This window comes from Zeus faber, assembly GCF_960531495.2.
Source record: "Zeus faber genome assembly, chromosome: 3".
Classification (NCBI taxonomy): domain Eukaryota; kingdom Metazoa; phylum Chordata; class Actinopteri; order Zeiformes; family Zeidae; genus Zeus; species Zeus faber.
This window is the reverse complement of record NC_137190.1, coordinates 25846775-25860566: the sequence shown is the minus strand read 5'-3', so window position 1 is coordinate 25860566 and position 13792 is coordinate 25846775. Positions and strand designations below refer to the sequence as shown.

General features: G+C 43.0%; 1 protein-coding gene across 1 annotated transcript in view; it reads left to right on the top strand.

The window, feature by feature from the left end:
* The window catches only part of neo1a (neogenin 1a), a 164112-nt gene that overhangs the window by 117130 nt on the left and 33190 nt on the right, over window positions 1–13792 (top strand). The gene's annotated exons all lie outside the window — the stretch shown is intronic.

The window sequence follows — 13792 nt, the reverse complement described above, 5'->3', positions numbered from 1 at the left end:
GGCTATTATGGCTCTCCCAGCCAAAAGGGTTCCTGACCCCTGGTCTTTTGGCTTGTTGCTTTTTGAAGCCAAGATGCACCTGCTTTATGTATCTCTGTCTGAAGTTTAGACTTATTTATGGGAGTTTTTGTCAAGGCAATCAAAAAGAGAAGTTTTTCAATTACAAAAGTATGAGCTATTTAAAGAATTGTCATTACCTGTCATCGTCTAAAGGAGTGTGTGTGTGGAGCCAATTTTACTGTATGGTCCTCTTGTGCTTATCTAAAGCACTTATGGATGATTATAGGGGGCAATTATGGCTTGGAGAGGAAATAGGCCATGTTTCCCCCCTTTGAAGCTATGTACAGGCAGACAAAACAGTCATTTATATGATTGCCATCTTTGTATATACTGTACAACATAGAAATCTGCTAAAGGCCGTAATAAAGTTTCAAGTGCCGTTGCAGGACTAGTTTTTTTAGAATGCAAGTTAAAAACCAGAACTTAAGAATATGTGCTTGGCTGAGAACTGAGAACGCGCAACAACGATGTTAAATCACAACTTTCTGCGATCGAACAACAAAATATTTCTACCTTTTCAGCTAATGAGCAATGAGTTTGGGTATATTTATTTTGTTCAGTGGCTCAATGTGGTTAAGCTCTTCCAGAATTGTTTGTACAACTGAAGGAGTGAGTGCAACTGATATGGTTGTCAGTCCCCTAAACTCCAGACTAAAACTGACACCTGGGCTCGGAGCCCCAATCCGAGCATGTGAAAAGAGAAGCTGTCTTGGTAGCGATAGACTGGCAGTCATATGATGTATCAGTGCCATCAGTCCACAGTCTTCAAGATGACAGCTAGGATCGCGGTCAACTTGGAACGAGATGAGTGAGAGTTTATAGGAGACATTCAGTTTGTTGTTTCCCTCAGTATGTATTTTCCTTTCCTGTTTACATCGGTTCAAGAGATGCCCTACCATTTGCACGTGAATGCTTCTTTCTGCCTCTCCACTTTGCCGAGCCTCCCTGCCAATAATCGTCTAGCTGACGCTCTCTCTCTCTCTCTCTCTCTCTCTCTCTCTCTCTCTCTCTCTCTCTCTTCTTCCATCTCTGCACTCCTCTCTCTCAGCACACAAATGATGTTTTGACATTTTGCCTCTTTGTGCTTAAGCCAGACACTTCACTAGAGATGTGAAAAGCCCTCAGAGGCTGTCTAAGTTCTGGTTTGGCTGCAGTGGTGATGGCAGCGAAACACACTTTTTGAGGGGAAATAAAATGATATCTTCAATTATTCTGCAAAATTCTTATAAGAGGTAACACAAAAAACCCTATACGTTGCTGAATGTCGGCTTCACCATAAAGTAGGCATGTGGTCTTTGCTCTCCAATGATTTCCTATTGTGATAGAAAAGTTGGAAGTTTCCACAGCATGGGAGAGATCTGATTCATTTTCATGTATTGTTGAAGCTCAGGTCCAGACACTTTAACCATCTCTTCTGTGTCTCAGTTAAAGTCAGTTGAAGACATCCGTAGTCCATGGATGTCATGGATTTGCCGCACTTACAGACAGGATGAAGAAAATGTGTATTTGATCCGGATAGGTCCGTTATTGGGGAGTAATTTAGTAAAAAATTGTATTTTTTTTATCATCGCCCTAATGCTCGCGCATACAGATATGACGTCGCGCACAGGTCACATGATAGCATTGCAGTCTAGTGATTGGTCAAGAAACGGGACCTCGCCAAGATGCTGCCACGTGCAGATGTAATTGACGTCAGAACTTTATGGATGTCATGGATCCGATGAACAGTCTGGATAAGATTTGTATTCAGGGCAGATCCAATATGGGGTCGTTGGAGTTTCATCCAGATTGGCTGTTTAGTATTGTGGACGAAGTTTGGGATCAACAATCACAACCTTACCGAGATGGCGCCATGCACAGCGCACATGTGTAAGTTGACAAAGTACACAGGTCACATGACAGATGTAGTCACAATTGGACTTAAACTAAAAGAGCTTTTTAGACACAAACTCTTAACGATACAAAGTTTCTAGGGGTGTCACGATACTGTTTGATTTCAAACTTCAGAATCACAAGCAGGTAAACAAAGGCAGTATGCACTTGGCGGTGCGGACCCCTCCACGGAGTCGACTGCGGCTCACCCACCTCCAAACCGACTTTCATGAAATTTGGTGGTTATGGGAAGTGGGGGAAGTGATGGGGGAAGTGATGAGAGATCCTCCCACCTCGGCTGGCGCGGGTGAGGGCACACCCCTTGGTTTGGTTTCCAACTCCCCGACTCTTCCCACCACTGATGGAGCCAGGACAGAGGAACCCTAACCCAATGTTATCAAATCACCCTGACTCTAGAAGACACTTTTAGGGTCTGATTGACATTTTTAATTCGAAAAAAAAAGTACAATTTAAGAATAAAAAGACCTGTTGCCATAAAGACGTGTTTCAGTTTCTCATCTTTGCAGCCGAGCTCTACGGTTCGGATCGGACTCACCCTTTTTCCAAATGTTTTTTTTTTTCTTCCCAAAAAGAAATAATTTTTGAAATATTTTGGGAACAAGCACATAACGTTATTTATGTGCTTGTTTCAGCAATGTTACTGCTTCCATTCACAACACAGCCATACCAGCATTTTCCCAGAAACGTTGCTAGGCCTTGAGGTGTGAAATTGCCGGAACAGATTTCCTGGAATACTGATCCCTGGTCCCATTCACACATGACCACTGGTGATTTTAGGGGGTAGCCTGGGGTGGCCATAAAATCTAAATTTGCCAACCCCGTTGCCACCCCAGAACTGATAGGTAGTTGGTCAAGTTCATCAACACAAGAAGGCGGGACAAATGATCTGCTGATAAAGGGCCAGTTTGCCATTTCTACTACAATAACGGTAGGACTGGGGGATTGAGGGATTGAGGGGGTGATTTTTCAGAAGCGCTTTCCGCTCGTTTCTCTGCCTCTGTATATTCCATCCCCGCCTCAAAAGTCAACTTGACAAACAAGCGATTGTTGAGCAGTTGCGAGCGCGTAGGGAGGGTCTTGTGAGCACGGGGGCAGGACCACGAGTGTGCAACCTCTCATGCATCTTGCATGCAAATACTCTGGCTTGCCCATTCCCTTCCTGGTTCTACGTAGTTCAAAACCACATTATACATGTTAAAATAAAGGTGTAAAAATGAATGTTGTTTTTTCACCTTGAACGATGCACGCCACAATGTTGCCGTGACATGCCAGATATGAGATGTATAAACTCCTCCCACCGACAAGATTTTGGTGTGCCACCCCAAGATTTTCTGTGGTCCCATCTAGCCACCCTTATGAAAAATTACTGGGGTGTCAGTGTACATGACCCCATACAGGAAATGTTCCGCAACATTCCATGATAGACTGCATGTGTGAAAGGGGTTGAGATAGTAACATTGTAGAGAGCATTAAATACATAAATCCTTCAACACATTTGTATGTGTGAAGCCGGGAAAGGTGTGTAACTCCAACGGCAGCAGAGCACCGCCATTATTCCCTGTTCAAATCAAGAGGTGTGAACAGGCTGTTAAAAGCCCCCTCCCCTCCAGCCACTCGGCAACGATACCAAGGAAAGCTCAGGCTCACTTCAGGGAATGCAGCCTGCAGGGTCAGGCATAGGTCAGTGCAGGAAAACATGCATTAGTGTGAGACAGTATGTGTGTATTGGCACAGTTTGGTGTAGTCAAGTATCGTGGCGTGAAGAGTAGTGTGTAATATAGTGTAGTGTGTGTTCTCTGTGCACTGCTGCCGTGGTACAGCGTTAATATTGAAGTGCACCTTTGGCAGCAGGCGTCGGTGTGCAAATATGACCGTGGAAGCCCTGTAAGCTCGGGGCCAGACACACACATAACATGCAAAACACACCTAAAAACACTTAAACAGCCCACATCCTCACCTGTTGGCGCAACACTCACTTGGGGCTCGTTATTACTTTTATTAAGGCTTCAAGCAAACCATTTCACCTCTCATCGTTAACATGGCTGCTTTTTGAAGATGCCGCTGTATAGGGCTGCCCTCTGAGAGTCGCAGCCATGGCTCTCCGTGCTCCCAGATCGCCGTGCCCTGTTGCTGCAAATAAAATGACTAAAAACAGTGTTTTTAGTTATTTTATTTGGAGGGGGTATCGTTGAGATTTTAACGGTACTACTGCTCTTAGCGAAATTGCTTATCGAACCGGTACTTTAACTGTACTTATTGGTTGTTTTTTTGTTTTCAGAGAAATTAACACTGCTTTATTTCCTGCACATTACGCATGGAGAGGGGTGATCGGCTTGCAATCAGGGAGCCAGCCCCACCCCCCCTCGCACATATCTCCGACGATGGAGAGAGAGGAGAGATGTCTCTTCTGATAATAGTGAAAATGCTTCTTTGACGAATATCTAAATCTTATTGCAAATTAGAAAATCGGGTTATATAGCCTAAATAATTACAAAATCTATTTTATTTTTCTTTTCTATCTATATTTTCTTCTTAATTTCTCCAATACTGTTAATTTAGCACTGGGGGCCCATTCAATACCAGGTCGGTACCCAATGCTCTGCCCTCTCCCGTGCACGCAGAATAGTCGAATATTCGTATTGACTAAATTCGTCATCTCTGGTAGTCTGGTACAGCCCTACCGCTGTACAACCGTTGTAATACATAATGCAAAGATACAGATATAGTTACGAATATGTCACAGGACCGAGGAGTCATCAAGAACAATAACGGTGCTGGCAAACAAAGAAAATATATTTATTTTTACAGAATGACGCCTGTAGTAAGTGCTTTGAATAATGAGAGCATTATTTCCTGGACTGTAGGTTGATTGTGTAATACCCCTTTTCACTAATAAGAAGAATATTGCATATTGTATCAGCAGTAAACATTACTAGCTATTGTACTTATACAGCACGGAAGAAGTATATGTTATGTATCATACAAAACCTGTTACTATGTTACAGAAATAAATTAGGAACATATTTGATAGAGAAGTTTAATCACATGTTAATTTAAAGATTATTCGGAGAATGCTGCCTACTGGCTTAATCAATTCAAATTCAGCAAAAAAGTGACGGCCCCTAAAACACACAGACACACACACACACACACACACACACACACACACACAAATGCACACACACACTCACCGACAGAATACAGAATTTCCTCCTGGGTGTGTGCACACACCACCTTGATTAGGGAGTGTATCCGCTCTCTCCAGGCAGCTTATCAGGGGAATTGTAGCCTTAAGTGATTGTGAAGAGCTGAAATCAGCCCGTACCAAATTGCTGTTTACCAGGGGCCCTGATGGCAGAGTGAGTGTTTCGGTTGGGGTTCAGTCTCACGGGTATTGTGCTGAGGCTACATTCGTGGCGAGGGTGTCTGCGAATTTCCGCACGTGCACGTCTGTTTGTTTTCACGGCCAGACCCTCACAGCATGTGCTGAGCTTCTCTATGGGCTGTATTTACTCAACCATGGTGAGAGGCTTTTGTTTTCAGGGGAAAAACAAGTATTAAAAATAGACTACATCACTTGTTACTTTCCTGTGAAGGTCATTCCTGTTTTAAGCGCTGTTTCTGGGTCTGCATTTGCCTGACTTTTCTGACGCACTCATTCAGGATGAGGACGCAGACGGCCTCTCCCCCCTGGGAACAATTCCAGGGTGGTACCTGCTCTAGGTGACGGGAAAGGCCATGTGGTAGCAAAATACTTTTCTGCTCACCACACACCCTTCCCGTCACCACCACCAACTTTGACCCCTTGGGGTGGCACCCACTTCCCACCTCATCCCACCCCTCTAAATTAGGGTACAGCATCGCAGCAGGCCACCGGCCGCTTTTGGTGCTTGAGCCATTTCTGCCTCTCCCTGGGTCTCATCCAGGGGGAGTTACTAGGCAGCATGCTTGGCTGGCTAACTACATAGCTGGCCTCAGACACAGTCTGATTAACCGGGCTGTTTGTAAATACCCATGGGTGGTGGGTGTAGCAGGTTGGATGGGGGGGGGGGGGGGCGCGCAGCTCTTACTTCTGCAAACATTCCATTTGACCTTTTCAGCCTTCTCTGGTTGGCTAGAAACATTCCCAGCTGCACATACAAACGGTTGCAAGTGAATGTACACACACACACACACACACACACACACACACACACACACACACACACACACACACACACACACGCACATACACACACACACACTAAAATCAATTAATTTACTTGAGGCTTTTTCTGTTTTCTTGGAAAAGCCTGCATTGTATCCCTCTCCCTCCAAGGTAATGGGCTACAAAGGCCAGCAGAGCAGGAACAAAAGGAGTCTTCTGCAGCTGTTTATTGCGAGGGAGAAGGTTCTGTGCATATAAGGCTTGACTGGCTGTTTTGATGTGCCTGAAAGCCCTGCCCAGGAGGCCATGTTTCCCCTTTGCCAGCGAGCATGTGGAGCACCTGATGCATGTGATGTGGATTCCTTGGGGTGGGGGTGAAGGGGAGGGTAGGTGGTTTACATTATAAACTAGAGCCACGGCGCCTCATTTACATAACCGAGCCTGAGCAAGCAGCTGTTGGCCTTATGATTGTGCATGTTGGTGCGTGTGTATGTATGTGTACCCGCGCGTGTGTGTCGTGTATTAAGGCGGAGGCGTTCAGGGAAATAAAACAATCTCACCCAAATTAACTCACCAGCAGCTCCCAGATCAAGGGCCTACATGTGTTTGATGGTGGAGGGACGCTGTCTACACACACAGAGGAAGATTAATTATTGATGGACCCTTCTCCATTCAATTACAGACCCGGCCTCCAAATAGCCAGCCTTTCTTTTTTTTTTTTTTTTTTTTTTTCATTGGATTCAGTTGATCTGAGTTGGATACTTAAGCACTTCTAGCATCTCTATAGACTGTATTTGGCAGGGTGTATATACACACACCGACAGATATGCTAGTGCTGGGCAGTTTGGCAAAATGATCATGGTTTGTTCTTATTTTTTTGACTGCATAACAGTATCTGTCATTATATGGATATTCAAATACAAATTACACTTTTCAAAAGGGTCTATTTTCACTGAACCGTTCTGCAGAAGTGCCATCGCAGGGTAATAGCAGGTGTTATTCATAACATTGGTTATAAGTCTGTTCCATTCAGATATGCCAGTGTACCAGAATAGGGGAGAATATTTTGTGAAATAGCTACCTTATCTGCACTGGTGCCTGGGCATACTTGAATGGAACAGCCATAGAGTCACACACACACACACACACACACACACACACACACAAACCACAGCTGCCTACATGAAGCAAAGGACTGCAGTTTTTTTTAGGGCAGCTTTTTTACATCTAGTTTTATTAGAGACAGACCAAGCAACACTCCCCTCCATACATGCATGCTATCAAGATGCCTTTACTCCTGCTGAGGAGATAAGAGAGAGCATTTGGATGTTTCATAAAAAAACAAAACAGATTTGCTTGAATCTGGGTAACAGAACGTGCACCATTTTGTGACCCGGGAGGAAGTGTGTGTGTGTGTGTGTGGGGGGGGGGGTTGAGCTCCATGATAAGAAGACTGCTTTAGTCTCCCCCAGATATCTCCAAGGACTCCCAGACACACTCTCCCTCCTCCCCTGTTGGGCGTCTCCATCGTCACCCCATGGTATCTGCCCTCTGACAGATCCATGGGAATGGATCTGTCAGAGGGCTCCTTTGACTCTGTTTTATCTCCCCTGCCAGAGCTAGCACAGTCGGGGAGCAACACGCGCGCACACACACACACACACACACACACACACACACACACACACACACACACACACACACACACACACATACACACCTCCCTTCCTCACTAGTTTCTTGATGCGCTGTATGCTTAGTTGTCTTGATTTTCTTTGTTTTGTTATTGTTGTTGTTGTTGTTTTGGACTTTTTCAAGGCGTCACGCTACACACTTGTAACACAGTCCAGCTGAGAATGCGTCCACATCACGCATGTTGCTTGTTTGGTTACATAAGGAAACAGAGTAAAATAAAGTAACTTACTTCTAAAATAAAAACACACTGTTTTGGCGCACCGATCATGGGCCACTCATTGCTGGCACGTCGTGGGCACAGTTGGTACCGTCAGAGAGGGAGCGATCGGGACAGAGAGCCACCATTATTTAAAATGATGATGACAAAGCTGAAGTGACAAGCGGGAGCGTTCTCAGCAGAGGAACTGAAAAGTTTCCCCAGAAGTCCTTGAACATAGGATGGCACACAGTCAGTGATAATAACTAAACTATGATTATTGTGTTTCCCCTGTAACTTTCACCAGCAAAAAATTTTATACCAAAAAAAAAAAATTTTTTAATAATAATATAACAAAATATATAAATATAAATTTGTGATGATGGTGGTAATGAGCTCAATACTGTGGTGACGTCACATAGCAGCGGATATTGCCAAAGCCATAGTATTACGTATTCTCTTTGGAAGAAAGATTTACCTGTGTTCCATGGTCTAGTATCAAAAAAGTAAACATAAATTGCGCTACATTTTAACTAAACCATGATTATTGTGTTTATATTTCATATCCTCCTGTAACTTTCACGAGCAAAAAAAGTACAAAAATGAATATATAAATATATATATATACACACAGTGGTACTTTGACTTACGAGTTAAATTCGTTCCGTGACAGAGCTCGTAATTCAATCTGCTCGTAAAGCAAATCAATTTTCCCCATTGAAATGAATTGAAATGCCATTAATCCGTTCCAGCCCCCAAAAAACCACCCCAATTTTTTTTGTTACGTGTTTTTAAATAATAAAAATGTATTTATAAATAACAAATATTGTATAAAAACATAATAAAACGCTATCACGCTATCTCCTGCGAGCTGCTTCTCCGTCAACCACACCAACAGCAGATCAATACAAAAAATCGATGGAATGACGGCTCGTAACTCGGAAAACTCGTATGTTAGTGCACTCGTAACTCAAGGTACCACTCTGTGTGTGTGTGTGTGTGTGTGTGTGTGTGTGTGTGTGTGTGTGTGTGTGTGTGTGTGTGTGTGTGTGTGTGTGTGTGTATATATATATACTATTTGCAGTGCTGACGGTAATGAGCTATTGCAGTAATGCGGTTAACGTCACAGCCCTACTCCCAACTACTAAAGGAGGGATCTCCTATACTAATTTCAATAAGTTAATAACCTGTGCTGGATGTCAAAGCATGACATGACTATATAAATGCTCGTTCTTAAGGCTAGCTTTGATCTACCCCCAATAGCTTTACTTGAACTACCCAAGACACAAAAAAAACAAAGATAGTCTTACTTTAAACTTATGACCCTGTTTCTTCTGCAAACTCTAAAAGCTCATTCCTCTACTGGGGATTATGTCAGATTTGAGATGGCTTTTCGATTGTAGTAGGGAAACAAAAATATCCAAAAATGGAATAGTGCTGGAAATGGAGGAAAGGTTGATGGCACTGGTTCCTATACGATCGGTATCTACTGGATTGAATCGCAACGGAGATTTCGGTGCCTCATTACAGTGCCATGCCCGAGCTGCTGATTGAAATATCCAGCCTCCGGTGCTCTGAAAAACCACATCATGCGCCTTCACTAAACATGGTTTGGAGCGCATCGCTTGAAAACCTCTGTATGATGCGCCGCCGCTTTCTTCTCCCTTGTGTCTCGAGCCAAACGGCAGCGGCCATCGTCAGTGTCACATTATGGTCGCTTGATCAATCAGATAAAAGAGGCAGGTCATAAAAGTTTTCACTACCAATAACGTCCAGTCGTACAAATCTTTAAAATACCACCAACACCACCAGCATCTAAAAATTATTTTTAAATTACCTAATGATTTTCTTCTGTTATTGCACTACTTCACTTTGTGACTTTTGCCGTTAAAATAAAACAGCGCATTATTATTTGTGTAAGTTGTCTATTTATTACCAAAGCAATATCAGTAATATGTCAGTTAAGATGGAAAAAATATGAATGTGTTGTGTTGCATGTTGATTTCAGTGGTGCTGCTAAATTTTTTGTGCTGGTGCTCCTAAAATGTTTCAGTCGGGAGCACCGGTGCTACTCGTGGAAAAAGTTAGTCTGGAGCCCTGTAAGGGAGAAGCTTCTTGAGCTGCTTCTTCTGCTTTGATCATTGTGATTCTTTCCATCTGTTTTTTTGTGTTCTGTTTTTTGTTTTTGTTTTTTTTAAGTTTGGTGCGAGTAAGGCTTCTTCCTGACTTAATTCCTGATATCACAGTTGGGGCGCCATGTGTGCAGCCGCTGATACTCCAGTCCTCCCACGGCCAAGCGGTCTGTGCCATGCCCACCAGGCTATCTGCGTCTCAATCTCTGCTGGTTCTCCTCGGCCACTGTTAAACTGTCGGGGGACAAAAGCGAGAGACAGAAAAGGCTTCCAAGCCTGAACCATGGGCAACGACACCAAAAGAAAGTCTGTTAATGCCATTTAAGAAAGGTTTGTCTGACCTTTTTTTGGTCTTTATTTTCAATTCAGGAAAAAGCCTTAGCTTGGACGATTTCATTTTTCAAAATGTTTTGGATGCAAATCATTCAATGACCACGTTTCTATAATTCCCTCATTTTTTTTTTCCTCACTCAATAGAATATGAAGGAAACAAAATAGCTCCTTCATGTCAGCCTTTATGTATTTTTTCCTCTTTTCTTTTTTTCACCTCTCACTTTGTCTTATTTGAAGCGCTCGTCTTATCTTCCTGACTTGTCGGCACATTAAGCATTTGCGCAAAATGTCACATGCTGTCAGGCTTCCTCGTACCTGTGATCTTATCCAGAGAGATAAGAGAAGGAGTAAGAGTTGGAGTGAACTTTTTTCTGGGGGGGGGGGACTGGAAAGAGACTTCTTTGCAACCACCAGGCCTGTCGCGATAATTACTACATCGACTTATTGGATGATATATTTGCATGACCTCAATAATTTATCTGACCTCGATAATTGCCGTGGTGTTTACCTATGTGTTTGTTTACATTACAATGTCACCAACATTTTAGCCAATGTAATGTCAGAATTAACAGTAGGGTTTTCCCTACTATTACAAGAGTTGGGGAAAGTATGTGAGCGTTAAGTACCAACGTGAGAAAATCTAAACAGTACCTTGGCAACAGAAGAATCCTCCAAAATCGCGATATCCTGCTTACCTTTTGGGGTTTTCACACTGACCACAAATATAGTCCCTGGCTGAGTTTTATTGATGCTAGAATCCACGGTGGACTCTGCCACTGTTACTCGTACAGATGCTGCGTTCATGTCACGTGGGAATTTACGATCAAAACGATTTTCTGCTCCTCGTAACTTCAATCTTTTTTATATCCATAGCTATTCTTCTTATATTTGAACTTATGGAAACATATATTTGGAAATGGCTTTGAACAAAAGTGACAGCTATATTACGTACCGTAGCTGAGATCAAAGTTAATAAAAATACGTTAGGGAAGGAATTATGTGTCACAATTCATAAATACATGTAATGCAATAAATACAAATACAAATGGGAAGATCAATTAATACTACAATCGAAAAATCTGAGACATAAATATATTTCTAAATCCACGGATAAATAATTTATTTCTTGCGTTCTGTAAACCATTTTACAAATGAATGTAACTGAGCAGAATGAACACAAAAAACCTATGCTGAGACACTGTCATTTTGTCATTTCTGGTTGCGCTTGTGTATTGTATTACAATAAAAGTGTGTGTGCGTGTGTGCGTGCGTGCGTGCGTGCGTGCGTGCATGCGTGCGTCCGTGCGTGCGTGCGTGCGTGCGTGCGTGCCTGCGCTATTTTATTTTCCAACTGTGGCAGTTTTGCCTACCACACGCCTAGACCCAGCACCCAGGTGTGGCTGCTCAAATCACACCTTCCCTACACCACATACCCCCGACACCAAACTGAGGCCAGGGAGAATTTTTTAATTATTATCTTTAAATGATTGGAACGCACACGCTGCGCTCCAGCTGAGCCCTGGCTCCTGCGGCTCGGGCTCGGGTGCGACCCATATGGACCGCGGATGAACTACTATCCGTGCCACCTCTACTGACTTTTTCCTTCCTATTTTCTGTATATCAAGATAATTTAATATTTTCATTTTGCCCTCTGAGCGGGTGCAAATGCTCCTTAAGAGACCACCTAGAAGACAGTAGAAGACAATTTGAAGTGTACTGGGTTGGATATGCCTTTGAGACGGAAGCCGTCAGAGGTTCAGCAACTTTTTTTTTTTTTTTTGAGGAAAAAATAAAATAACCAATTATTCACTCAAGGTCCCTGGAGAAGGCTTGTTACTGTGCATTTGGGCCGAACTCTCTGAGAATTGGATTAAGAACAACTTTGCCTTCTCGCGCCAGCCAGCGAGGTTAACTTCCCCTAGAAACTAAAATGAAATAAAAATAAACCGCTTGACATTAATGCTCTGCAACTCATGTGGGAGAACAAAGGAAGGTTTTACCTCGTTTTAAATGTTGGGTTTTTATCGGGACTTAAAATGAAATCCCTTTACGGCCTATACAAGTTGGGGAGCAGCTTTTGCGGCGTCTGATTATTAAGATGAATGTTTTACCATGTGTTGTCTTTGTCTTGACTGCTTCACATATTGGTTAGCCAGATTTATTACGCCGATGTGGAGTAACCTTCCTCGTTAGGCCTTAATACCAGTCATTCATTACCACCGGCACAGAGACTAATGACACTATTAGTCAGCTAGGAATAGAACCTGGCAGCCACGGTGGGAGGTTGACATTTCCGTACTGTAACCATGGGAAGCCCACAGGAGGATGCTTCAAAGCTCCCAACACGCCGGTAGTCTGCCGTTGACAAACAAAGTGTCCTAGTGTGCAGTGCAAAACTACGGGGAATGTGGAGTATTGTAGCGTTGAATGGGTTTGAAACGTTTTGATGGGTTTTAAACAGGTAGATAACTACCCTAAACCCTCGGTATTTTTCGAGGACCACGCTAGATAAAAGAACCAATGGGAATGCAATCCCGTGTTCTGGCATTTTTATTAAATCAATAGCTTTTCTTTTTACGTGCTGCGTGGTGTATATTAAGGTGTTTTTGCAAACTGGTGGATAATGGTATTTTAAACTCATTATAGATATGGTATTGTGAGAAAAGCCAGATGAAACATACATCATTGGTTCTGAGTTGACGCGCTGCCTACAGTATTTTTCTTCCCAGCCCCACTATTATAGTTTTTCTATTACTGTATCAGCAGCGGTTTGATTGTTTGAAGACATGTGGTGGTGTATTGTTCATCATGTGAATATCCCTGAAATCTTCCCTCTGTTCCCATGTTAAAATGGAATTAATTTGCCTCCTAACTCTGTTAGGTGTTTGTCGTTACCGTGCCCAAACAAATTTGCAGGATTTGTGTGTGTGTGTGTATGTGTGTGTGTGTGTGTGTGTGTGTGTGTGTGTGTGTGGGTGTGGGTGAGGGTAGGTAAGAGTGTTGGTGGGGGGGTTGTATTTCTCTGGTCACATTTGACAATTTTGGAAAAAAAAATTTCACATTTCACAATTTTTCACTCAGTGTTTCTATTGTGAGGCTGTTCATGGTGATAAGATCTAGGACTTCTGGAAAAGCAAAACGGGCTGCGTCCTCACGGAACTTACCAGCAATCACAATTTTTCTCGAACTAATCCACAGTTTTCATGCTGCAGTTAGCAGACGTACCACTTTTTATTCAGCTTTGCCCGTCGGTCAATTTTCCTGACCTGCAAACAAATGGAAATGTCATCCAAGCTGCCGACAACCTTTCCGTTTTATTTGTTGTTGTTTTATTTT